The 25493-nt window shown below is 40.0% G+C and overlaps 1 long non-coding RNA gene across 1 annotated transcript in view; it reads left to right on the forward strand.

Annotated features, from left to right (window-relative positions):
* The first annotated feature begins 10157 nt into the window (after positions 1–10157).
* LOC135228886 (uncharacterized) overlaps positions 10158–25493 on the forward strand; it is a 40475-nt gene continuing 25139 nt past the window's right edge. Inside the window, exons 1-2 of the long non-coding RNA XR_010319746.1 lie at positions 10158–18784; positions 25372–25432. This is a non-coding gene — a long non-coding RNA (uncharacterized LOC135228886). The remainder of the gene's footprint in view (positions 18785–25371; positions 25433–25493) is intronic.

Below are 25493 nucleotides of genomic sequence, written 5' to 3' on the forward strand. Positions count from 1 at the left end.
AAACCCAAGATCTGTAACATGAAGAATCTCTTCCTTAGAAACTGAACATAGTGAGAAAAGATTGTGAATACTCATATTAGAAAATTTTTTGTCCCTGTTACACTTTCCCCAAGGAAGTCTTTGAGGGCCTCTGGAAAGGAAGTACTAGTATTTAATCATGGCACCCAAAGGCTAATTCTCCTACAGGTCAATCTCTATTCTCCTGCTGGGGCCCTGGCATCCTGGCAGCTCTGCCAGGCTGAGCCTGAACCTGACTGAATTCATTGTGAGTCCTTCTCACAAACCCTAGAGCCAGGCAGGGGCAGACAGACATTCCACAGTTTTTGTCCCAAGTAATGTGAAAATGAGGATGTGCTCACAAAGTAGCTATCTTCATGTTTGTAGGCTGCTGCTGGATGATCTTGTTTCTTTACAAATTGAAGCAAACTCAGGCCACATAAAACCTCCCAATGTTTTGGGAGTAGCATTTTGGGTTTCATTTTTCATTTGTCTGGATTTCCAAAGTGCCGGGGTATGAGTGCCAATCACAGCCATCTCCCTTGTGATTCATCCTGTTCAAGTGAAAGCAAATTAGTGGGCGCAATCTCCCAACTGCACTTTTGAGGGGGTGCTACTCAGATTTCAGACCCTGCTTATCCAAACCAGTGGGGTCTTGCTTCTTTGGGGTTCCAGCACATTTTAAATAATTTCTCCCCCTTAGGTCTACTCCAGAATCTTCAGGCTGAGTTTTATTATTTAATCTTGTTTTTGGAGAATGGATATGGTAGCCTTTTTCTCTTCCTCAGATTAGCTTCACCAACAGTGAGAATTCAGAAGATTGTGAAGAAGTGTAAATTTAATAAACCTTGACTATCAATCAGGATTACAAGCCTTTAATCTAGATCAGTGGTTCTCAATCTAGTTGCACATTGGGCACACCTGGAAGTGTTTAAAGTGAGCTCTGGTGACACAGTGGTTAAAGTGCTCAGCTACGAACCAAAATGTTGGCAGTTTGAACCCACCAGCCACTCTGCAGGAGAAAGATGTGGCAGTCTGCTTCTGTAAAGATTATAGCCTTGGAAACCGTATGGGGCAGTTCTACTCTGTTTTATAGGGTCGCTATGAATCAGAATCGGCTTGATGGCACTGGGTTTTGGTTTTGGTTTGGGAGTGTTTAAAAAATTTCTCTGTACTTCCTACTGGAACCTTTGGGACACAGAGAAACCAGTGCTCAGAGGTCAACTCATAGCAATAAAGGCATACATCCCAAAAGCAGAAAGGGCCAAAATCAAAGAATTATCCCTACGACTTGAACAAATAGGAAGATAGCAACAAAAGAAACCCTTGGGCACCAGAAGAAAGCAAATGATAAAAATTAGAGCAGAATTAAATGAAATGGAGGACAGAAAAAAAATTGAGTTAACAAACCAAAAGCTGGTTCTTTGAAAAGATCAACAAAATCAATAAACCATTGCCCAGACTGACAAAAGCAAACTGAAGAGGAAGCAAATAACCCAAATAAAAAATGAGATGGGTGATATCACAACAGATCCAACTGAAATTAAAAGAATCATATCAGATTACTATGAAAAATTGTACTCTAGCAAAGTTGAAAACCTTGAGGAAATGGACAAATTTCTAGAAACACACTACCTGCCTAAACTAACACAAACAGAGGTAGAACAACTAAATAAACCCATAACAAAAGAAGAGATTGAAGAGGTAATTTGAAAACTACCAACAAAAAAAAAAAGCCCTGGCCCCGACAACTTCACCGGAGAATTCTACCAAACTTTCAGAGGAGAGTTAACATCACTACTACTAAAAATATTTCAGAGCGTAGAAAAGGATGGAATACTCCCAAACTCATTCTATGAAGCCAGCATATCCCTGATACCAAAACCAGGTAAAGACACCACAAAAAAGAAAATTACAGACCTATATCCCTCATGAACTTAAATGCAAAAATCCTCAACAAAATTCTAGCCAATAGAATTCAACAATATATCAAAAAAATAATATGCAGGGATGGTTCAACATTAGAAAAACAATGTAATCTGTCATATAAATAAAACAAAAGACGAGAACTACATGATCTTATCAGTTGATGCAGAAAAGGCATTTGACAAAGTCCAACACCCATTCATGATAAAAACTCTCAGCAAAACAGGAATAGAAGGAAAACTCCTCAACATAATAAAGGGCATTTATACAAAGCCAACAGCCAGCATCCTAAATGGAGAGAGTCTGAAAGCATTACCCCTTAAGAATGGGAACCAGACAAGGATGCCCTTTATCACCACTCTTATTCAACTTTGTCTTAGAGGTCCTAGCCAGAGCAATTAGGCTAGATAAAGAAATAAAGGGCATCCAAACTGGTAAGGAAGAAGTAAAAATATCTCTGTTTGCAGATGACATAATCTTATACACAGAAAACCCTAAAGAATTCTCAAGAAAACTACTGAAACTAATAGAAGAGTTCAACAGAGTATCTGGATACAAGATAAGCATACAAAAATCAGTTGGATTCCTCTACATCGACAAAGAGAATGTCGAAGAGAAATCACCAAATCAATGCCATTTACAATAGCCCCCAAGAAGATAAAATACTTAGGACTAAATCTAACCAGAGACATAAAAGACCTATACAAAGAAAACTACAAGATGCTACTGCAAGAAACCAAAACAGACTTACATAAGTGGAAAGACATACTTTGCTCATGGACAGGGAGAACTCAACACTGTGAAAATGTCTATTCTACCCAAAGTGATATATAGATACAATGCAATCCCAATCCAAATTCCAATGACATTTTTTGATAAGATGGAGAAATAAATCATCAACTTCATATGGAAGGGAAGAGCCCCAGGATAAGTAAAGCATTACTGAAAAAGAACAAAGTGGGAGGCCTCACTCTACCTGATTTTAGAATGTATTATACCGCCACAGTAGTCAAAACAGCCTGGTACTGGTACAACAACAGATACATAGACCAATGGAACAGAATTGAGAATCCAGACATAAGTCTATCCACATATGAGCAGCTGACATTTGCTAAAGGCCCAAAGTCTGTTAAATGGGAAAAAGACAGTCTCTTTAACAAATGGTGCTGGCATAACTGGATATCCATATGCAAAAAAATGAAAAAAGACCCATACCTCACACCATGCACAAAACTAACTCAAAATGGATCAAAGACCTAAATATAAAATCTAAAATGATAAAGATCATGGAAGAGAAAATAGAGACAATGCTAGGAGTACTAATACATGGCATAAGCAGTATAGAAAACATTACTAACAATGCACAAACACCAGAAGAGAAACTGGATAACTGGGAGCTCCTGAAAATCAAACACTTAACGCTCATCCAAAGACTTCACCAAAAGAGTGAAAAGACTATCCAAAAGACTGGGAAAAAGTTTTTGGCTACAACAAATCTGATCAGCGACTGATCTCTAAAATCTACATGATACTGCAAAAACTCAACAACAAAAAGACAAATAACCCAATTAAAAAATGGGCAAAAGATATGAACAGGCACTTCTCCAAAGAAGACATTCAGGTGGCTAACATACATGAGGAAATGCTCACGATCATTACCCATCAGAGAAATGCAAATCAAAACTACAGTGAGATTCCATCTCACTCCAACAAGGCTGGCATTAACCCCAAAAACACAAAATAATAAATGTTGGAGAAGTTGTAGAGAGATTGGAACACTTAGACACTGCTGGTGGGAATGTAAAACGGTACAACAAATTTGGAAATCCATTTGGCATTTCCTTAAAAAGCTAGAAATAGAACTACCATATGATCCAGCAATCCCACTCCTCGAACTATATCCTAGAGAAATCAGAGCCTTTACACAAACAGATATATGCACACCCATGTTTATTGCAGCACTGTTTACAATAGCAGAAGGATGGAAGCAACCAAGGTGCCCATCAATGGATGAATGGATAAATAAATTATGGTATATTCACATAATGGAATACTATGCAACCATTAAGAACAACGATGAATCCGTGAAACATCTTGTAACATGGATGAATCTGGAAGGCATTATGCTGAGTGAAATTAGTCAGTTGCAAAAGGAGAAATATTGTATGAGACCACTATTATAAGAACTCAAGAAAAAGTTTAAACACAGAAGAAAACATTCTTTGATGGTTACAGGGGTGGGGAGGGAGGGAGAGGGGTATTCACTTATTAGATAGTAGACAAGAACTATTTAAGGTGAAGGGAAAGACAATATACAATACAAGGGAGGTCGGCACAACTGGACTAAACCAAAAGCTAAGAAGTTTCCTGAATACAACCAAACACTTTGAAGGCCAGAATAGCAGGGATGGAGGTCTGGGGGCCATGGTTTCAGGGTACATCTAGGTCAATTGGCATAACAAAATGTATTAAGAAAACATTCTACATCCCACTTTGGTGGGCGTCTGGGCTCTTAAACGCTAGTAAGCAGCCATCTAAGATGCATCAATGGGTCTCAACCCACCTGGAGCAAAGGAGGATGAAGAACACCAAAGACACAAGGTAAATATGACCCCAAGAGACAGAAAGGGCCACATAAACCAGAGAGTGCATTAGCTTGAGACTGGAAGAACTAGATGGTGCCCAGCTACAACCTATGACTGCCCTGACAGGGAGTACAACAGAGAAGCCCTGATGGAGCAGGAGAACAGTGGGATGCAGACCTCAAATTCTGGTAAAAAGACCAGACTTAATGGTCTGACTGAGACTAGAGTGATCCCAGAGGTCATGGCCCCTGGATCCTCTGTTAGCCCAAGACTGGAACCATTCCCAAAGCCAACTCCTCAGACAGGGATTGGACTGGAGTATAAGACAGAAAATGATACTGGTGAGGAGTGAGCTTCTTGGATCAAGTAGTCACATGAGACTATGTGGGCAGCTCCTGCCTGGAAGAGAGATGAGAAGGCAGAGCAAGACAGAAGCTGGCTGAATGGACACAGAAATACAGGGTGGAGAGAGTGAGTGTGTTGTCACATCGTGGAGAGAGCAGCTAGGGTTACATAGCAAGGTGTGTATAAGATTTTGTATGAGAGGCTAACTTGAATTGTCAACTTGCACTTAAAATACAATAAATAAATAAATAAATAAATAAATAAAAAGTTCCTGTGCTTGGGACCCAGCCCAGGCCAACTGAATGTGAATCCCTGAGGGAGGTGCCTAGGCGTCAGTTTGTTTAAAAAGCTTCTCTGGTGACTCAATGTGCAGCCGAGGTTGAGAAGCTGGTGCTTTGGGGCCTTCTTGCCTTGCTGTCTTCTTCCCCAGTAGATGCCTGCTGTAATAGCAGGGCTTCAAACTGATTCATACTGGTTTGAACCCCTGCTGGGAATTTGCATTTCCACCCCAGATATACTGAATCAGAATCTACATTTTAACAAGATCCCCAGGGGATTCTTACATGTAATATTTTGAGAACCACTGCTATACTAGTGGTTCTCAGAACTGGTCCCTAACCAGGGCATTAGCTTCACCTGGGAACTTGTTAGAAATGCAAATTCTCAGTAGGGGTTGGAACTGGAATGAACCAGTTTGAAGCCCAGTGTAATAGTTATTCAAGGCTGAACAAATAGGCAGTGGCACTTTCCCCTTCTCACTAAACCAAATCCATTGCCGTTGAGTTGATTCCAACTCATAGCTACCCTATAGGACAGAGTAGAACTGCCCCATAGGGTTTCCAAGAAGTGCCCGGTGGATCTGAACTGCCAACCTTCTGGTTAGCAGGTACAGCTGTTAACCATTATGCCACCAGTGTTTCCATGCCACCAGGGTTTCCAAAATATGTGCTAATAAATTGGATCTAGGCATTGTAAAAAAAAAAAAAAAAAAACGGTCTATTCTGCCATTCTCCCCAGCAGTGTGAGGCAACCCAAAAAAAACAGAGAACCCCCACAATATTGGTGACCCTGGGTCCATGAACACCCTAACATGGAAGTCCCTTAATTGATGCTTCTTGGGGTTTCCACCTTTGTACATTTTTTTGCTTCTCTAATTTTTTTTTTTTTAATCACAGGTCAAAGTCTTTTGCTCTGGTACCTTGGGAGGTACTTCTCAGTAATTTATTATATTTCTAGTAGCAAGTATGTTTTAGTAGCAAGTATTTCACACCAGTGATTTCAAAGCCTATATTATCATCAACCTTTCAGAGGCTGCTAAGTCCCATGGGGGCTGATGGCTCTGGTGGAGCCTAGGAGGGCCCTTAGTGAATGCAGGTATGCCAGTCACAGACTCCCTGTCCCCACCTAGGAACAACTTCAGTTTTTTTAGAAACTGGGCACCTGTGGAGATTGTTTAAAATGGCATCTGATTTACAACTTCAAATTTCTCAATTTGGTAGGCCTACATAATGCCACATATATTTGATTCTCTCTCTGGTATATGCAGTTCTAACAGCACCTTCTCCCCACATTTGCCATCCTGACTCCAGACTTCACAATGTCCCTCTCTTGAGCCATCTAAGTTAGTGTCCGATCTAGCATGGCTCGGGTCTGAGCAACTCCTATTCTTTAACATCATTGTTCCGACAGTCTGGTGTTCATGGTGAAAATGTTTACTTGTTCAGGTCTAACATAAAAGTTTTAATCTGAAGTCCAGCTGAATACCACACCCTAAAACCCCGAAGGTGGCTTATAGCACCCCAAAATGTAATCCACGTTCTCTACCCCTTGTCTTATTGAGGAAGGGGCAGGACAGTCAATAACTATCCTATGCATGACCTTTTCTTCTCTCTGTCTTCTACTTGGGAGAAAGCAAGGTTTTGTGAGTGATTGGAGAGGAAACCCTATGGGGCAGTTCTACTCTGTCGTATAGGGTCGCTATGAGTCGAAATTGACTGGACAGCCATGGGTTTGGAGAGGTAAAGGAGTCCCTGGATGGTGCAAACGGTTAAGTGCTGGGCTACTAACTGAAAGGCTAGCAGGTCTAACCCACCCAGAGGCACCTCAGAAGAAAGATCTGCTTCTGAAAGGTCACGGTCATGGAAACCCTATGAAGCACGGTTCTACTCTTCATACATGGGGTTGACTAGATGGGCAACTGGAAGGAAGGAAGAGGAGAAGTGAAAGGTGTAGCATACCCTCACTCTTAATCAGGCAAGCATCCCAAATTGGTTCTTTACTTCATATTCCAAGCCATATGGAGTCCAAAGAAGAACTTGAAGTGTTGTCCTTCAACTCTTCGATTTATCTTGTGCACCTGGGTCCAGTACTTCAGCTACTAGAGAGCAACCTCCGTGAATCATTTCTCTTGCGTCTTCACCTCTTCCCATATTCCATGGTCTTTTTATTACCTTCTATTCCCCTCAATGTTCCTGTCTCTTCTGTCATGGGCTGTCAGTTATACTATACTCCTTCCAGTTCCTCTGTTGGTTGGGAGAAGAGAAAGTGTTAGGTCCTGAAGGTGGTGATGGACAGTGGAAGAGTTCATCATGGTGCCGTGAGGTCTGAGTGAAATATTTACAGAGCAACAAGGCTTTTCTAGGAAAGGTACCTTTCTGTTGGTGTGTATTTTGAACCTAATTATGCCAAAAGATTTCGTGTCTCCTTCTCAGCTTGCAATTATGTTTTTTATAAAGCTGTCTCCTATTATTTCAGTCTTGAGATGTTTCAGACTCCTCAAGGCAGGTGGAGAGAGAGAAAAACACACACAAACAGAGTCACCCCTCCATATGTATTTCCTCTGGTATTATTTGTGTGTGTGTGTTGGTTGAGCTTGGTGTCTATCTTTCATGGTATTGGATTTTCTCAGATGCTTTTTGGTTTTTGTTTGTGTGCTCATGTTTGTATTTGAGGATTCCTGCTCATCTGTCTGTGGGTCCCAGTTTCGATTTTGGAGTTGGTTTTTAGGATTATGGGAAGTAGAGTGGGTGATGCTGGGCTGCCTCTCTCTCTTGAGGATTGCTGGCTTTCTGGGGGCAGTTTTAGTCCAAGAGTAAGTATTACTGCTCTCCTGTGCTCTGCACAAGTCTCTGGGGATACAGGGGATGAATGAGAGAGAGAGAGAGAGCTTGCACACTCCTCATGCAGTCTTCAAATTAACTACCCAGAATACTGCTCCATGATTCCCTCACACTCCTTATTATCTATTACTTCTGAATTTTTCCATTCCCCTTCCTCAGCCCTCTCTTGGGTTGTTCGGGTCACAGATTTAAATCTACCATCTATTTTCCTTCAAGAATTCCTTAAAATTCCTGGTTCACAGTGTTTTGCTTTCTAGTGGTGTTATACATAAATCATTTAAAAATAATTTGTTTCAGTCGTCTCCAGGCATTTGGAAGGGATTTAGGTGTAAGTAATCAGTTTGCAATTTTTATACAAATGCCAGGAAGCTGCCTTGAAAGGCTTTTAAGTGGAGGGGACATGGAGAATGTTCAAATATGTGATAGGAAATTACCCTGCTTATCAATAAATTAAAAAATTTTTTTGGATTGTGTCCTATAAGAAGAAATGCATTTTACATAGAAATTCATTCCATGATGCACACCTCATAACACATATAACTGAGGCAGGCGTTTTATTAAACATGTGCAATGAGTTGTGAATTTTTTTATTGTATTTTATTTAATTAAAACATTTACTTATCACAATCCACAAAGTTGATTTCATGACGCACTAGTAAGTTATATCCTAGTGGTTAAAAAGTCCTGATAAAAAAAAAAATTTTTATTGACCCTTAATATTTATAATAACCTTGATATTTTAATGATATGAAAAAAGGTTTAAAAGTTAATAATTTATGCATCATGAATGGTACGGCCATTTTTCTAGAAGTATAGTATTTTGTTAGGCACAACTGGCAACATATTATTGAATTTATCAGTTGTGATGCTGACGTGAAGTGCCCATAGTTTAAAAGAACTGCTCTCCTAGTTAGTAATACTCAGATCTTGGTTTATATACAAAAACTTTACATGTTGTTATGATATAATTTGTCACCATATATGCTAAATTCTGCAACAAAATTAAAAAAAAAATCACAGGAATCACTTAGGATGTGGGAGTATCATATTATTTTTCTTTGAAAATCAATCATCGATGTGGTATGTGTGATAATTCCCTATTTACAAGAATATTGGATTGGCTGCTTGAATTCCTTTATTCACAGGGTGTGTCAGAAGGTGCTGTTCTCAAGGGAATGTGCTCCAGTTCATAGTGAAGGGTGCCACCTACTGGAATTACTAATATTCTCTGTAACACCACTACGAATTCTCTTTGAGGACTTTTGAATACTAATATTTCCTCCATTCCTGGGGCACCACTCAGCTCTTCCCCCCACTCCACGCCACTGGCCCCTTTTTAACACAGCGCAGAGCACAGAATTCCCATGGGGGCTGTGTAGGCAGCTTCTGAAATGGGATCCCAGTGATGCCCTTCTCCTGGTATTCACGCCCTTGTATAACCCCTCTCCCCTTGAATGTGGGCTGCTCCTAGTGACTTGTTTCTAATGAGTAGAATATAAGAGTGATGGGATATTACTTCTGTGATTAGGTTACAAAAGGCTGTGACTTCCATCTTGATCACAAGCTGTCTCTCTCTGGTGCCTCTTGTTTGCTTGCTCTGATGAAGCCAGTTACTATCCTGTAAGCTGCCCTTATGGAGAGGGCCATGTGGCAAGGAACTGAGGGCGGCCTTTGGCCAACAGCCAGCAAGGAACTGAGATCCTCAGAGTAACCGAGGCCCTCAGTCCAAAAGCCTATGAGAAACGGAATCCAGCCAACAACCACATGAGTGAGCTTGGAAGCGGATCCTTCCCCAGTGGAATCTCCAGATGACCACAGCTTTGTGAGAAACCCAGAGCCAGAAAACCCAGCCTAAGCTGGGCCCAGATTCCTGACCCTCAAAGACTGAGAAAAGAAATGTTGTTTTAAGTCACTAAGTTTTAAGATAATTTGTTATACAGCAATAGATGGCTAATTCAGCTGCCAAAGATGACTCACTAATTTTGGCTGATTTCAAAAGGCTTTCGAAGTTTCCTGTTTGAATTTGACTTAATAAGCTTTGCCTGCCTGCTTAGTCTGTTAGAACCAGGGCTTCAAACCGGTTCACTCTGGTTTGAACCTCTGCTGAGAATTTGCACTTCTAACAAGTTCCCTGCTGGGAGTTTGCATTTCTTTCTTTTTTTTTTTTTTTGACTTTATTTTTTTTGGAGTGTGTGTATATGTGTGTGTGTGTGTGTATAATTGTGATTTAGGTGAAAGTTTACAGAGAAAATTAGTTTATCACTAAACAGTTAATACACTAATTGCTTTGTGACACTGGCTGAGAATTTGCATTTCCACCTCAGATATATTGAATCAGAACGTACAGTACATTTTAACAAGATCCCCAGGTGTCTGTTATGTATAATTTCCTGGGAACTTCTTAGAAAGACAAATTCCCAGCAGGGTTCAAACCAGAATGAACCAAGTCAAAGCCCTAGTTAGAACTTGCAGCTTCAGTGGAGTACTCCTGGAAGCTTCTAGGGCCACTCAGTCTGTAGTCTTGAAAAGAGGATGTCACAAAAAAACAGATTTTTATCATATACTAGCCGAGTGAGCATTTTAAGTAAGTATACTTTCCAGATTAGCTTGCATTACTTTTCATTATTAATTTTCAGTTGTAAGAATCAAACATGAACACATTCTCCTTAGGAAAATAAGTACATTACAGATAAATATCGAGTCTTCTTTGTCAGTCCCCTGATCCAGTTGCCTCTCCTCCCCACCTCCCCACCTCCTCACCTCCTCATTCCCTGTTTTGAGTTTGGAGTAAATCTTGCCAGATCATAAAATTTATATAAACACACATGTGTTTGTTTTTACAAAAATTATACTCTCCCACAATATCATTTACTTTTTTCATTCCTTCTTGTTCCCCCCTCCCCAACCATCTCACCCAGTTTTTATTTTATTTTATTGCGGTAAAATATAGATGAAAAAGGTTGCCATTTTAGCCATTTTTAAGTGTACATTTCCATGACATTAATTACATTCACCATGTTGGGCTACCATCGTCACCATCCATTTCCAAAAGTTTTTCATTACCCCAAACAGAAACTCAGTGCCCCTTCAGCAACAACTTCCATCCCCTGCTCCCCCAGCCCCTGGGAACTACTAATAAACTTTTATCTCTATGCCTTTGTCTCATCCAGTTTTTAGATGCCTGTTCATACATGCAGATCTAGTTCATTCTTAGCTATTGAGTGAAAAGACCTCATTTCACTTATCTGTTTTCCTACTGATGGCCTTTAGGTTGTTCCCAGATTTTCGTTTTTATAAACAATGCTGCAGTGAACATCTCCTACCTGTTTGTGCCAGAGTGTGTTTTTCTAGGGCGGGCACCCAAGAGGGGAAATGCTGGGTCCTATGATCTGCACAGTTTTAGTCTTAGAGACTCTGGCAAATTGCTCACCAAAGTGACTGTGCCAATTTATACTTCCTGCAGTAATGAAAATGCCTGTTTGCCTTAAACCTTGCCAAAGTGTCCTATTTTCCTACTCAGAGGAGCTGCTCAGTGCTGATTGCACTGGGAGAGTTCCTGAGAAATTGAGGTCACGTGCAGCCTCTCCCTCTGCAGTGAGGAAGAGTCTCTGGTTTCAGCCAGGCCATTGATCTAGAGAGTCACTGGGCTCATCCAGTATACAAACTGCTTGCCTCTTCACAATATTACTGTGTGAAGGCAAGAAGTAATTGCCCCTGATAGTCAATGCAAGGAGCCCTGGTGGTGCAGTGGTTAAAAGCACTCCACTGCCAACCAGAAGTTCGGCACTTTGAACCCATCAGCTGCTCTGAAAGATGTGGCAGTCTGCTTCCGTAAAGAATGTACAGCCTTGGAAACCCTATGGGGCAGTACTACTCTGTCCTATAGGGTTGCTATGAGCTGGAATCGACTCGATGGCAGTGGGTTTGGTGTTTTGTTTGTTCGTTTTAGTCAATGCGAAATAGGTTGCAGCTACACTATGGGGACCAGGGCAGAGGATGGATGGAACTCAGGGGCTCCCCTGGGTAACGGTTAATGGGAGATAATTAACTAACAAGGGCATAGACCTTCTGGGATTAAAGTTTGGGACACCTCACACCAGCAAAGTAAGAGGGATTAGGATTGTATAATGGAGGAGGGAAAACTGATGACCACTTGCAAAAATGAAGACTGTTGCCTACACTCAAAGTTTCTTCCTTGTAAATATGTATATTTATATATTTTAATGAATTTCTCCTCTCTTTGACTGCTTTGTCCCCAATATAGATGAAGATGGTTAAACTTGCTATTTAGCCCATAAAAAACCTGTTGCCGTCAAGTGGATTCTGACTCACAGTGACCCTATAGGATAGAGTAGAACTGCCCCACAGTACTTCCAAGGAGCGGCTGGTGGATTCAAACTGCCAACTTTTTGGTTAGCAGCCAAGGTCTTAATCACTGTACCACCAGGTCTCCATTTAGCCCATAGGCTGTAGAATTATGATGAAATCAGAAGAGATACAGATCTTGGAGCTGGATGCAGAAACTGAGGAAACATTGGGGTGTCTCTCTTTGGGGAATGTGTGAGTACGTTTTCTGTTGTATGGGAAAAATCACATTATTTTGGGCAACAGAATTTTCGGAAGTGTATACAGGTAGTCCGTGACTTACAACAGGGCTCTGTTCCAACAACTCTGTCTTAAGTCAGATCAGACATAAGTTGAATACCTCGTTTAAAAAATTTTTTTCATTATTATTGTCTTTTATTATCAGTATCTTTATAAATCTAATCTTTATTTGTCTTTGGGGGTTAAATTCACATACATATTTTAATACATACATACATATAAAATACACAAATCATAAAAATTTACTGCAATGATGAAGAGTCGGATGATGTTGGCATTTTGCCAGTTGCAGTAATAGCTCCAACTTGTGGAAGGTTCGGATTACCCCTGTGAATAGGGATGGAGTTTCTAGTCAGAAAATTACTGAGACTTGTCTGTAAGGTCCTTTTCTTTTTTTCTTCATATATTTTTCGGTAACATCTCACTGCTTTCTGAATTTGCCTCTCCACTTTAGCAAAGCGATCAGTGTTTGGGTCGTTGTGTTCAAGCAACTGAAGCCCCTGATGTAGTTTAGAAAACTAAATCTATACTGCAATGTTTTGAACAGTAAATCGAAAAATTAAACATCTACAAGTGAATATCTGAGAAATACAACATCAGTAAATTACACACTGCAGCATTGTATGTAGTACATATTACTAACAATAAGATGTCCAAAACAACAATGGAGGGTCCTAAGTACAGTTCACTGTAACTTGAATACGTCGTAAGTTGGAAACTACCTGTATATGGGAAGAAGGGTTATGTGAATGATGAGCAACCAAAGGGATGGACTGTTTGGGGGAAGTGTAGCACCCAACACTTACTTATCCTTCCTAACAGCACACAAAATTAGACTGGGAAATTCCCTTGGTGTGTACAATCTTGGTGGAAGGATATATTAAGGAGGTGGCAGAACTCCTGCTACAGAAACTAAAGAGGCCCCTGAAGGCTCCATCTGCCAGATACCTCCTTTCACCATTTCGATAGAGCCAAGGTGCCAGCATGTGGCCTAAGCTATGTGAGGGTGACTCAGTTTTCTGGAACTTTCAATCCTTTACTCCTAAATGGAGTGAAACAAGTCTGTTAATCATTTATCCCAGTGGCAGTGCTGGGAAAGACTGTCAAACAACTCCAGCTATAGAGATTCTCTGGAACACCTTGATTCTTTCTGCTCTGTTCCGTTGGACGAATACCTTAGAATTTATTTATCCATTCTCTATTGACATCTGGGGCTATCACAAATACTGCTACTATGAACAATCTTGCACTTTTCTTTTGGTGCACATATTCAAACATTCCTCTTGGGCATACCCAGGAATAAAATTGCTGGGTCATAGTGGTAATAGATTACATCATGCGTCTTTGACTTATCAAAGTCAAATGTTAATTGGTACTTTTGTCTACTTCTCAGACAATGCAGGGACCTTAGAACATTCTATTTATACTCCCTCCTGACTTATACGCCACTGTAATCATGTATATTAAATCTCTGTTATGAATTGAATTATGTGCCCCAAATATGTCTTGGAATCTCAACCCCTATACCTGTGGATGTAATCTAAACTAATGTAATGTGATCGCCTTCTATAATGCAATCTAATGTAATTTAAGCAATCAGTCAGTTGAGGTCATATCAGTGTGGGGTGGATCCTAAACCTAATTGCTTCTGAGTTACAAAAAGAGCAAATTAGACACAGAGGCACGCAAACACATGAGGGAAGACAGGTGCCATGTGAAGATTGCCAAGGAACCAAGGCTACCTACAAGGAAGGAATCAACACTGCAGAGACTCTGATTTGGACTTTCAGTCTCTAAAACTGTAAAAAAATTAATTTCTGTTCTTTAAAGCCACCCACTTGTAATATTTCTGTTACAGCAGTACTAGGAAACTAAGACAACAACCTCATAAGACATTATTATTATTGTGTTGTACAATTAATTTAGAATTCTACATATTTATCCTTTCACTTGCTCTTCATTGCTTCTTGTATCTCCAAACTACCATCTGGGATTATTTTCCTTCTGCCTGAATGACACCCTTCAGTATTTCTTTTAAGAAAATTCCGCTGGTGATGAATTTCTTTTGTCTAAAAATATTTTCATTTTACCTTCATTTTTGAAGGATATTTTTATGAAATATGTAATTTGGGATAGGCAGTTATTTTCTCTCAGCACTTTAAAGCTATCATTTCATTGTCTTCTGACTTATTCTGTTGCTCTGTTGAAAAATTAACTGTCAGTCTTATTATTACTCATTTGAAAATGATTTTTCTCTTTTCATGTCTTCTTTGAAGATTTATTTCTTTATCTTTTGCTTTCAGCAGTTTGACTATGATGCACCTAGGTGTGGTTTTCTTTGTATTTATCCTGCTTCAGATTCTTAGTGATTCTTGTGGCTTCTAAGTTTCATTAGCTTTGAAAAATTGTCAGCCATTATCTCTTCAAGTATTGCTTCTGTCCCATTTTGCCTCTTCTTTCCTTCTGGGACTCCAGTTACCCTTTTGTTAAATCTTTTCATTGTAATACATATGTCTCTTGCACTATTTTCTGTATTTTCCATTTTTTGTTTTCTGTACTTCATCATGCATTTTTTTCTCCCAGCCTATCTTCCAGTTCACCAGTTATCTCTTTAGTGCTGTTAAGCCCATCAATCCAAGTTATTAATTTCAGTTACTGTATTTTTCTGTTCTAGATTCCCGTTTGAGTATTATCATAGCTTTGAATTTTCTGCCAAAATTCTTAATCTTTTCTTTTAATTATTTGAGCATATTAGCCATAGTTATTTTAAAATTAGAACCTGGTAACTTTATTATCTAGATCTCTTGTGATTCTGCTTCTATCATATGGTTTTCTTCTCTTGATTTTTATTTCACATTTATTCTTGTAGGTTACTGAGTATACATTTTTAAGTTGGCTGTTATTTTCTTTCACCTCATTAAAATTAACTTCCCATTGTCTTCTGGCCTCCGCCCCCCCCCCCTTTTTCTTTGGTGATCTAGTTATTGAAAAGTCAGCTGTCAGTCTGTTTCTTTTTGGAGATTTTTCCTGCAATTTCAATATGATGTATTAGGTGTGGATTTGTTTCTTTATCTTTTCTTTTTTTTTTAATTCTGCCTGAAATGCATTGAGCTTCTTGAACCTAAGAATTAATGTCTTTCATGTCAGCTTGTATTACTTGAAAATATTGCCTCTCTCTTTTCCTTCTGGAACTCCAGTTAGACATATGGCAAACTTCTCACGTCATTTTCTATGCTAACTTTTCTTTTCATCTCTATGATAAAGTCTGGATAACGTTTTCTGAATCATTTTCCAATCAGCTCATTCGTTCGTCATCTCTATTTTGTTTGCTGTTAAACCTACCCATTGGATTTTTAACTTCGGTTACTGTTTTTTATTTCGAGAAGTTCTGTTCAACTCTTTTAGAAATAAAGGTTTTTTTTTTAAATAGTTTTAGATTTACTGAAAAGTTGCAAAGATAGTACAGAGTTCTCATATACCCCACATCCAGTTTCCCTTATTGTTAACTTTTTACATTAGTATGGTAGATTTTTCACAACTAATGAACCAATGCTAATAAATTATTATTAGTTAAACTCCATACTTTATTCATATTTCATTAGTTTTTCTCTAATATCCTTTTTCTGCTCCAGGATCCCATCCAGGGTACCACATTACATTTTAGTTGTTATGTCTCCTCAGGCTCCTCTAGGTTGTAACAGTTCCTCAGATTTTCCTTATTTTTGATAACTTCGACAGTTTTGAGGAATACTGGCCAGGTATTTTGTAGAATATTCCTCAAGTTGTGTTTGTCTGTTGTTTGCCTCATGATTTTTTGGGAAGAAGACCACAAAAGTGAAGTGCCCTTCTCATCACATCATATGAAGGATACATGCTATCAACATGACTTATCACTAATGATATGTAAAAATGGCATGGCGGGGTGGTGCCTGACTTCCTCTAACTTCGAAAGGGGGAAGGAGAATCATAATCAACATCAACAGCTCAAGGCTGATTCCTATGAGGTGGAGGTCAGACATGCCTCCACCCTCCAACACCATCCACCCCTCCCACGGCACTCTTCTCTGTTGGGTTCAATAATTTGTTGCAATGGCCACACAGAACTCACAGACCATACTCATGATTATGGGGTTTATTAGGGAAGTAACAGGTTACAATTCAGGATAAGGAACAACTCAGGATGTAGTTCTTCCATCAGAACAGCCTCTTCTCTGTCGTGCTCACAGGCAGGCCTCTCTCTGGCCCTCGGTCACTCAGCCTGGCCTCTGCCTTTCTTGGACAAGTGTTACAAAGCTCTTTAGCTCTGCCAGTAATTGCCCAGGGGCCCCTCCACTCCACCAGGAAGCCTTGGCCTGAAGGCGTTCAGCTCTCTCACTCCATAGGCCGGGAAGGCTAATTAATGTTCAGTCTCCTGCTAGTCTCCTGGTTCTGCTGCCTGTACTGCTGCTGCTTCTTGCTCTTGCTACTGCTGCGCCACTGTCTCTGTCTTCTGTGTTACAGCTCTTCTTTCTCTCTCTCTCTGTGTCTCCCTTTAAGCCTAGTGGGATGGCAGAACTGATCAATCCCCTCGTTAGGGTTCCATACACATTATTTGCATGGTCACACCCCCACAAGGGTGCCATACACCTTATTTACATTATTAACAAGGTATCCAGTCCCCTTGGTGGGCCACAAGCACCTCATTTGCATATCCTCACCCAGTCATTTGGTGGGAGTTATAAGACCACGGCGAGAAAGGCCATGTAAAAGCAATCCATTGTACCACATGGTGTTAACCTTTATCACCTGGCTGAGACAGTGCTTACTAGGTTCCTCCACTGTAAACTTACTTTTCCACCCCTTTCAATACTGTACTCCTTGGAAGATAGTCTCTAAGCACAGCCTACACTTTAAGGGTAGAGAATTATACTTTGCCTCCTTGAGGGGGAGTCTACATAAATGACTTGGAATTCTTCTGTACTGGAGATTTATATATTCTCCATTTATTTATTTTTTCAATTGTATATGTCAGTATATATCAGTATAGACTCATGGATATTTATTTTATACTTTAAGTTATAATCCAATACATTATTTATTTTGTTGCTCTTGCTCAAATTGATCTAGGTTTGGCCATGGGTAGCACCTTCAGGTTGCCCCCTGTATCCCTTTAACATACCCCCATCTTTTTTTCCCCTTGTTTTGAGCACTTTCTTACTTTCTGACATTACAAGATGCTCCATGCTCATCTTGTATATTTCCTGCCCCAGCTCTAGAATCAGCCACTTCTCCAAGGAGCCCTGGTTCCTTCTATTAGAGAATGGAATTGAAAACCAAGAAGGGTAACTTTTTATAGTTTTCTCTTTTTGCATATATTTTTGATTATGTCTTTTATCTCTTTAAATGAAGTAATCATGTAATAATCTCTGTCTAAAGTTTTGGTAAGTGTGTTTCTGATGTCTGCTGTTTTAACTGGCTTCTACTCATGGTACCTTGTTTTCCTAAATGTGTTGTTATTTTTTACTTTATACTGCTCACTGTACTTGAAAAATTATTTTGAATGTAACCATTTTTTTTTTCTGGTTTCTGTCACCACTGATTGGAGCCTCTGGGTGGTGCAAACGATTAAGTGCTCAACTACTAACTGAAAGTTGGTGGTTTGAACACATTCAGAGGTGCCTCAGAAGAAAGGCCTGGCAATCTGCTTTTGCACAGTTGCAACCTTGAAAACTCTATGAAGTGCAGTTCTGCTCTGAACACATGGAGTTGTCATGAGTTGGAACTGACTCAAAAGCAACAGGTTTGTTTTTTTTTGGCTTTACCACACTGATTAGTTTTTCCTGTTTTTGAATATTATATAAATGGAATTAATACCAAACATGTATGTGTCTGGCTTCCTTTGCTGTGTCTATGAAATTCGTTTTTGTTGTATACATAACTTGTTTGTCCTTTTATATTGCAGTGTAACACTCTATAGGATGGACAGATCACAATTTATATATCTATTCTCCTCTTTATAGACATTTGGGTTGTTTCCGGAGCCCTGGTGGCATGATTAAGCGCTTGGCTGCTAATTGAAAGATCAGCATTTGGAATCCACCAGCCACTCCACTGGAGAAAGATGTGGCAGTCTGCTTCCATAAAGATTACAGCCTTGAAAACCCTATGGGGCAGTTCTACTCTGTTCTATAGCATCGCTGTGGGTCAGAATCGACTCCACGGCAACAGGTTTGGTTTTTATTTGGTTTGAGTTGTGCCCAGTTTTCAATCATGATGAATAAAGTTTTTATAAACATTCTTGTTCATGTATTTTGGTGGAAATATGTATTCATTTTCCTTGTGTACCAACCTAGGAAAGAGATTGCTGGGTCATAAGGCGGGTATATGTTTAGCTTTAGTAGATAACAGTAAAACAATTTTTCCAAAGTGGTTATACCAATTTACATTCCCATCAGCAATGTATGAGAGTTCTAGTTAGTTGCCTCACATCTTTGCCAATACCTGGTATTTGAGGCTTTTTATTTTTAGTCATTCTGATGGGTGTGTAGTTTGTATTTCCTCGATGAATGGTGATGTCAAACACTATGACAGGTTGTATTTTTCAAAGAAAGTTTCAAAAAGATCTTCCATCCTCCATGATCTTCTTACAGTGTAACTTTGAAATCTGTTTTCTTTCCTCTTGGATCTTCTGACTATGGTGGCAGTGATAACAGGTGACTTCTGAGGCTAGATCATAAAGGCGTTAGCCAACTCTGTCTTGGAGCCCTGAGCTGCCATGCAAATAATCCAATTGCCCTGAAGTCTCCATGCTGTGAGGAGGCCCAAACCAGCCCAGACAAAGAGACTATATGGAGAGACCCCAAGACTACATTAAAAGAAAAAAGATTCCCAGCCAGCCCCCAGCTGCTCCAGTCCCCACCTGTTCCAACTCCCATCTGGTAGCTTGTCTTTTCCCTTTTTTGGTTAAGTCTTTTGATGAGCAAAAGTTTTTAATTTTTATGAGGTCCCATTTATTTATTTTGTCTTTTGCTATTTGTGCCTTTGTTAAAAGCTAGGCCCGACAACATTTCTCTGCTTTTTCTTCTAAGAATTTTATGGTTTTAATTTGCCCATTTAGGTCCTTAATCCATTTTGAATTTGTTTTTGTGTATGGTGTGAGGCATGGATCCTATTTCATTTCTCTGCATATGGAAATCCAATTTTCCCAGCTCCATTTATTGAGGAGACTCTTCTTTCTCCCATTGAATGGACTTCAAGGAAAAAAAAAAAAACCCGTTGCCGTCCAGTTGGTACCAACTCATAGTGACCCTATAGGACAGAGTAGAACTGCCCCACAGGGTTTCCAAGGAGCACCTGGTGGATTCGAACAGCTGACCTTTTTTAGTTAGCAGCCATGGCTCTTAACCACTATGCCATCAGTGTTTCCTGAATGGACTTAGCACCCTTATAAAAACTCGCTTGACCATAGATGTGTGGGTTTATTTCTGAACTGTCAATTCTATTTCATTGGTCTATGTGTCTATTGTTATATCAGTACCAAGCTGTTTTGATTACTGTAGCTGTATAGCATGTTTTAAAACCAGGAAGTGTGAGTCCTTCTACTTTGTTCTTCTCTTTGAACATTGCTTTGGCTATTCGATGACTTTACCATTCTGTATACAGTTGAGGAGTGGTTTTTCTATTTCTGTAAAGAAGGCTGTTGGAATTGTGATCAGGATTGCATTGACTCTACAGTTCTTTGAGTTTTCAATGGCTGATTTTTCAGAAGTAGATCACCAGGCCTTTCTTCAAAGGCACCTCTGGATGGACTCAATCCACCAGCCTTTCTGTTAGCAGCTGAATGTGTTAACCATTTGCGTCACCAAGGGACTTCACAATAAAAATAATGAATATATAGTCTACTGGGCTAATACATGGAAAACCCATTGCCATTGAGTCAGTTCCGACTGAAGTGGGTACAAAATGTTTTATGAAAAAAGCAAAATATAAATGTACAAATATATTAATTTTTTATGTCAAATTAGTGTTTACATAATGTGGAGGGTCACAAGAGGATTTATTTATTTATTTTGTTGGTAAAGTTGTTTAAATATAGAAAAATAAAAGGAAATTCTACTAGTGTTTCTAGTAAACTTCCACCATCTGAAGAGCTTGCCCAATAGGTGGCAGTACTGGATAAGAGCAGATAGAAACTCTTCCAGGCCACCTTAAAGCATTGTTTCTCAAACTTTGGTGTACATCAGAATCATCCCTCTAAAACACAGCTTGCTGCGCCACACCCTCAGAGTTTCTGATTTGGTAGTTTTGGGGTGGGGCTTGAGATTTTGCATTTCTAACAATTTCCCAGGTGAAACTAACGCTGTTCATTCTAGAACCGTACTTGAAAACCACAGCTTTACTGCACAAGAGCTCCTTGGAGCGTAGGAGCATTAGGACAGGGCATTCTTTACTCTTTCTTCATGACATTCTATCCGGCCCATCCCATTGCCATATTCACCCTGTGTTAACAGAGGAGCTGGGCCTGCCACTTAGAGGTAGGGGGGACCTGGGGACAAATATTTCTTCTTAGGCCTGCTTAACCATCTACATCCAACCTTCCATTTGAAGGGGGCAAATAGGCAAAATGGAGTGAATACTCTTCATCTATTGCTTTCCGAAGACACTGACAGACCTCGCAATGGGTCCAACTCTGGCCAACATAGTGAATTACTGGTATCCGCACACCATACCTGGTGTACCTTCATCCACTCAGAGGTACCTCTGTGTTGCTGTAGGCATCTTGGGGTCCTGTGTACTCTCCTCTTCCCTCCCATCTGTGAACTCTGATCTTCCTGTGTGGGTTAGCTCACTCAAGGGCTTTGTATATCTTGCACTGTAACTACTGAATAAAGAGCTTGCCCCCAAGTCATAGAAGTTCAAGCAAAATTTAGCAGTGGATTTTTTTTTTTAACTCCTCAAACTTTCAACCTCTCTTCCCCCATCTTTACTCTTTCAGCTGATGACCTTGCTTCCTACTTCACTAAGAAAGTGGAAATAATTAGAACTTCTACAAGTTCCCAGCACTACAGCTACTCTCCCACCTGCATCTGGACCTTTATATGCTGCCTCCTCTCCAATAACATGGATGACTTGTTTATGCTCCTGGCCAAGAACAGTTCCTCCACTTGTGCATGACATTCCCTCCTCTCTCAAGGACATGGCTGTGGCAATCCTCCCCTCTTTCTTGCATCGTCAATATTTCTCCATTTCCTTCAGCGTGCAAATGTGCTGTTGTTTTTTCCATCTTAAATAACAATATTAATAAAAGAATTGTTTCTGATCACTATCCCCAGTTTCTCTGCTTTTATTCTCCAATGAACCCAATCAACTAGATTTTGTCCTCACTTTTCTACCGAAACCTGTCTAGTCACAAATGACTGCCACATTGCTGAGTCCCATGGTCATTTCTCAATACTCAGTGGCAGCATTTGACACTTTGGTCACTTTCTCCTTGAAATGCTTTCTTCCTTGGCTTCCATAATACCCCACTCATCTCTTGTGTCTTCTCTTTTTTGATCACTCTCATCTCCTGTGCTAGTTCCTCCTCATCTTCCCAGCTTCCGAGTGTTGAGGTTTAGTCTTTAGACCTCTTTTGTTTCTATTCTCATCTTACATGTGACCTCATTTAATGTCCTAGGTATTTAAATACTATGTATATTTTGATAACTCCGTAATTTCTCCAGCCTTGACCTCTCTCTCAAACTCCAGACCTGTACATCCAACTGCCTACACGACATCTCCACTTGGATGTCTATTAGGTTACCCCCATTTACCTGTCCCAGAGTCTTTAATACACATTTCACTCCCCAGAGCTACTCCTGCCAACTTCACCACTTTAGTTATTGGTAGCTCTACTGGTTTAGGCCAAAATCCTGGTGTCATCCATCCTTGATTCTGTTCTTTTCTCTCACAACCTGTATCCAGTTTGCCAGCAAATCTTCTTGACTTCATCTTCAAACTGTATACAGAATTCAACCACTTCTCATTGACCCTTCTCCTGCTCTGACTGCTAACACACTGATCCATCATCTTTCACCCACATCATTGCAATAGTCTCCCAACTGGGTTATTGCAAGAACCAACTGATCTCTTTGCTTCTGTTCCTGCCCACCTGTAGCCTGTTCTCAACATAATGTCAGATCATGACATAAGTTAGATCATGTCACTCCATTGTTCAAACCCTTCCTTCCATTTTTTTCAGAATAGTACCCAAAGTCCTTATTAAGACCTGCAAGGCCCCACATGGTGTGCCCCCTGGAGTTCTGGCCTCTTCTCCATTACTTTCCCCCTTATTCACTCTACTTCAGCAACATGTCTGGCATTCTCAGACCCCAAGGCCTTTGTACTTGCTTCTCACTCTACCTGGATTGCACTCTTCCAGATATATGTGTGGCTGGCTTGCTCACTTTCTCCAGATTTTTTTTTCCTCAAAAGTCACTTTCTCAGTGAGGCCCTCCCTGGCCACCTTATCTAGAATTTCAGTATCCATCCCCTGACATTTCCTATCCCCTTCCTGGCTTTATTTTTTCTTCTTAGCGCATATTGCTTTCCAACATACTATATATTTTACTCATTTATCTTGTTTATTGTCTGTAAACCACTTATAGGTAGCACAAATGGTTAAACACTCAACTACTAGCTGAAAAGCTGGAGGTTTGAACCTACCTAGAGGTGCCTCAGAAGAAAGGCCTGGTGATCTGCTTTTGAAAGGTCACAGCCTGGAAGGCCCTATGTAACAGTTCTACTCTGCACACATGGGGTTGCCATGAGTCGTAACTGACTCAACAGCAACTAACAACAACAACATATATTTTGTTTATTTATCTTGTTTACTTTCTGTAAACCACTAGAATGTAAGCTATTCAGAGTTGTATCTACTTAGGGATTCTGGAGTACCAAGAGTATATAATGAACATAGTCACATTTTATCACATGTTTAACACATGTTGTTTTTAGTTGCCTTGGAATCACCTGCAACTAACTGGCAACCTTATGTACAACAGAACAAAATGTTGTCTGGTCCTGCGTCATCCTCACAATCACTAGCATGTTCAAGTCCGTCATTATGGCTACTGTGCCAGTCCATCTCACTTAGGATCTCCCTTGCCCTCATTGGCCCTCTGCTTCACCGAACATGACGTCTTTCTCCAGCAATTGATCTCTCCTGATGACGTGTCCAAAGCAAGCAAGTCAGATAACGTTTTGTTGTGATCCATAGGGTTTTCACTGGCTAATTTTCAAAAGTAGATCACCGGGCCTTTCTTCCTAGCCTGTCTTAGTCTGGAAGCTCCATTGAAACCTGTCCACTGTGGGTGAGCCTGATGGTATCTGAAATGACAGTGTCATAGCTTCCACCATCACAGTAACACACAAGCCACCACAGTATAACAAGCTGACAAGACAGGTGGTGAGTCTAACACATAAAAAAAAATAATAAATATTTGTTACTCAAATGACTGAATAAATGAACAAATCAATATGTAAATGATTGATGGACTGAGTAAGTGGATGAATGATGGTGAGGTGGCCCCCTGAACTGATGCCCACTCAAGCCTATAACTCTCAACAATTTGAACTGTGCATGAGGAAATTCCCAATATTATTGCTGGATGAGATGATTTGCTGCCACTGAATGAAGCATGAAACAAAACAACCTATTGTGACTCTAAGAGCTCAATTGAGTTACAGAACTTTCCTTTTTTAAATAAATTTTATTTATTGTTGTCATTGAGAATATACACAGCAAAACATACACCAATTCAACAGTTTGTGCATGTACAATTCAGTGACACTGACTAATTCTTCGAGTTGTACAACTATTCTCATTCTCTGAGTTGTTCCTCCTCCATTAACACAAACTCACTGACTCCTAGTGTTCCTCTCTAATCTTTCAAGTTGCTGTTGTCAGTCTGGTCCCATATACATAGTTCTTAAAAGAGCTTAATGCTCAAGGTGGAAGTTTTTTACTAGTTGAGCTAAAGCACTGTTTGGTTTTAAGAAGACTCAGGTTATATTTTTGGTTTAAGGTTTAAAGATTATCTCAGGGCAATAGTTTCAGGGGTTCATACAGCTTCCATGGCTCCAGAAAGTCTGAAGTCCATGTGAATTTGAAATTCTGTTCTGCATTTTCCCCCTTTTGATCAGGATTCTTCTATGGAATCTTTGATCAAAATGTACAGTAATGGTAGCCAGGCACCATCCGGTTCTTCTGGTCTTATGGCAAAGGAGGCAGTTTTTCATGGAAGCAATTAACCACATATTCCATCTCTTCCTCCTATTCCTGACTCTCCTTCCCTCTGTTGCTCCAGGTGAATAGAGATCAATTGTTGTGGTTTGGATCGCCATTTGAAAGCTTTTAAGACCCCAGGTGCTACACAATGAACTAGGAGGTAGAACAGAAACGCTAAACACATTATTAGGCCAATTAACTGGAATGTCCCATGAAACAATGACCCTAAACCTCCAAACCAAGGAATCAAATCCCATGAGGTGTTTGGTTGTACATAAGCAGCCTCAGCAACTACTCTTTATTTATTTTTTATTGTGCTTTAGGAGAAAGTTTACAGCTCAGGTCAAATTTTTCATTCAAAAGCTTATGCATACATTGTTTTGTGACATTGGTTGCAATTCCCACAATGTGACAGCACGCTTGCCCTTTTCACCCCGGGTTCCCTATGTCCATTCATCTTCTTTATTTTGTCATTGTTGTAAATATATCTATCATGCAACTTTTTCCAATTCAACTTTTTACAGGTGTACAACTTATATTTTTACAGGTGTACAACAAGGTGGATTGACACAGCGGCTGCAACAATGAGCTCAAGCATAACAACGATTGTAAGGATGGCGCAGGACCGGGCAGTGTTTCGTTCTGTTGTGCATAGGGTCGCTATGAGTC

The sequence above is a fragment of the Loxodonta africana genome, chromosome X (assembly GCF_030014295.1).
Source record: "Loxodonta africana isolate mLoxAfr1 chromosome X, mLoxAfr1.hap2, whole genome shotgun sequence".
Taxonomy (NCBI): domain Eukaryota; kingdom Metazoa; phylum Chordata; class Mammalia; order Proboscidea; family Elephantidae; genus Loxodonta; species Loxodonta africana.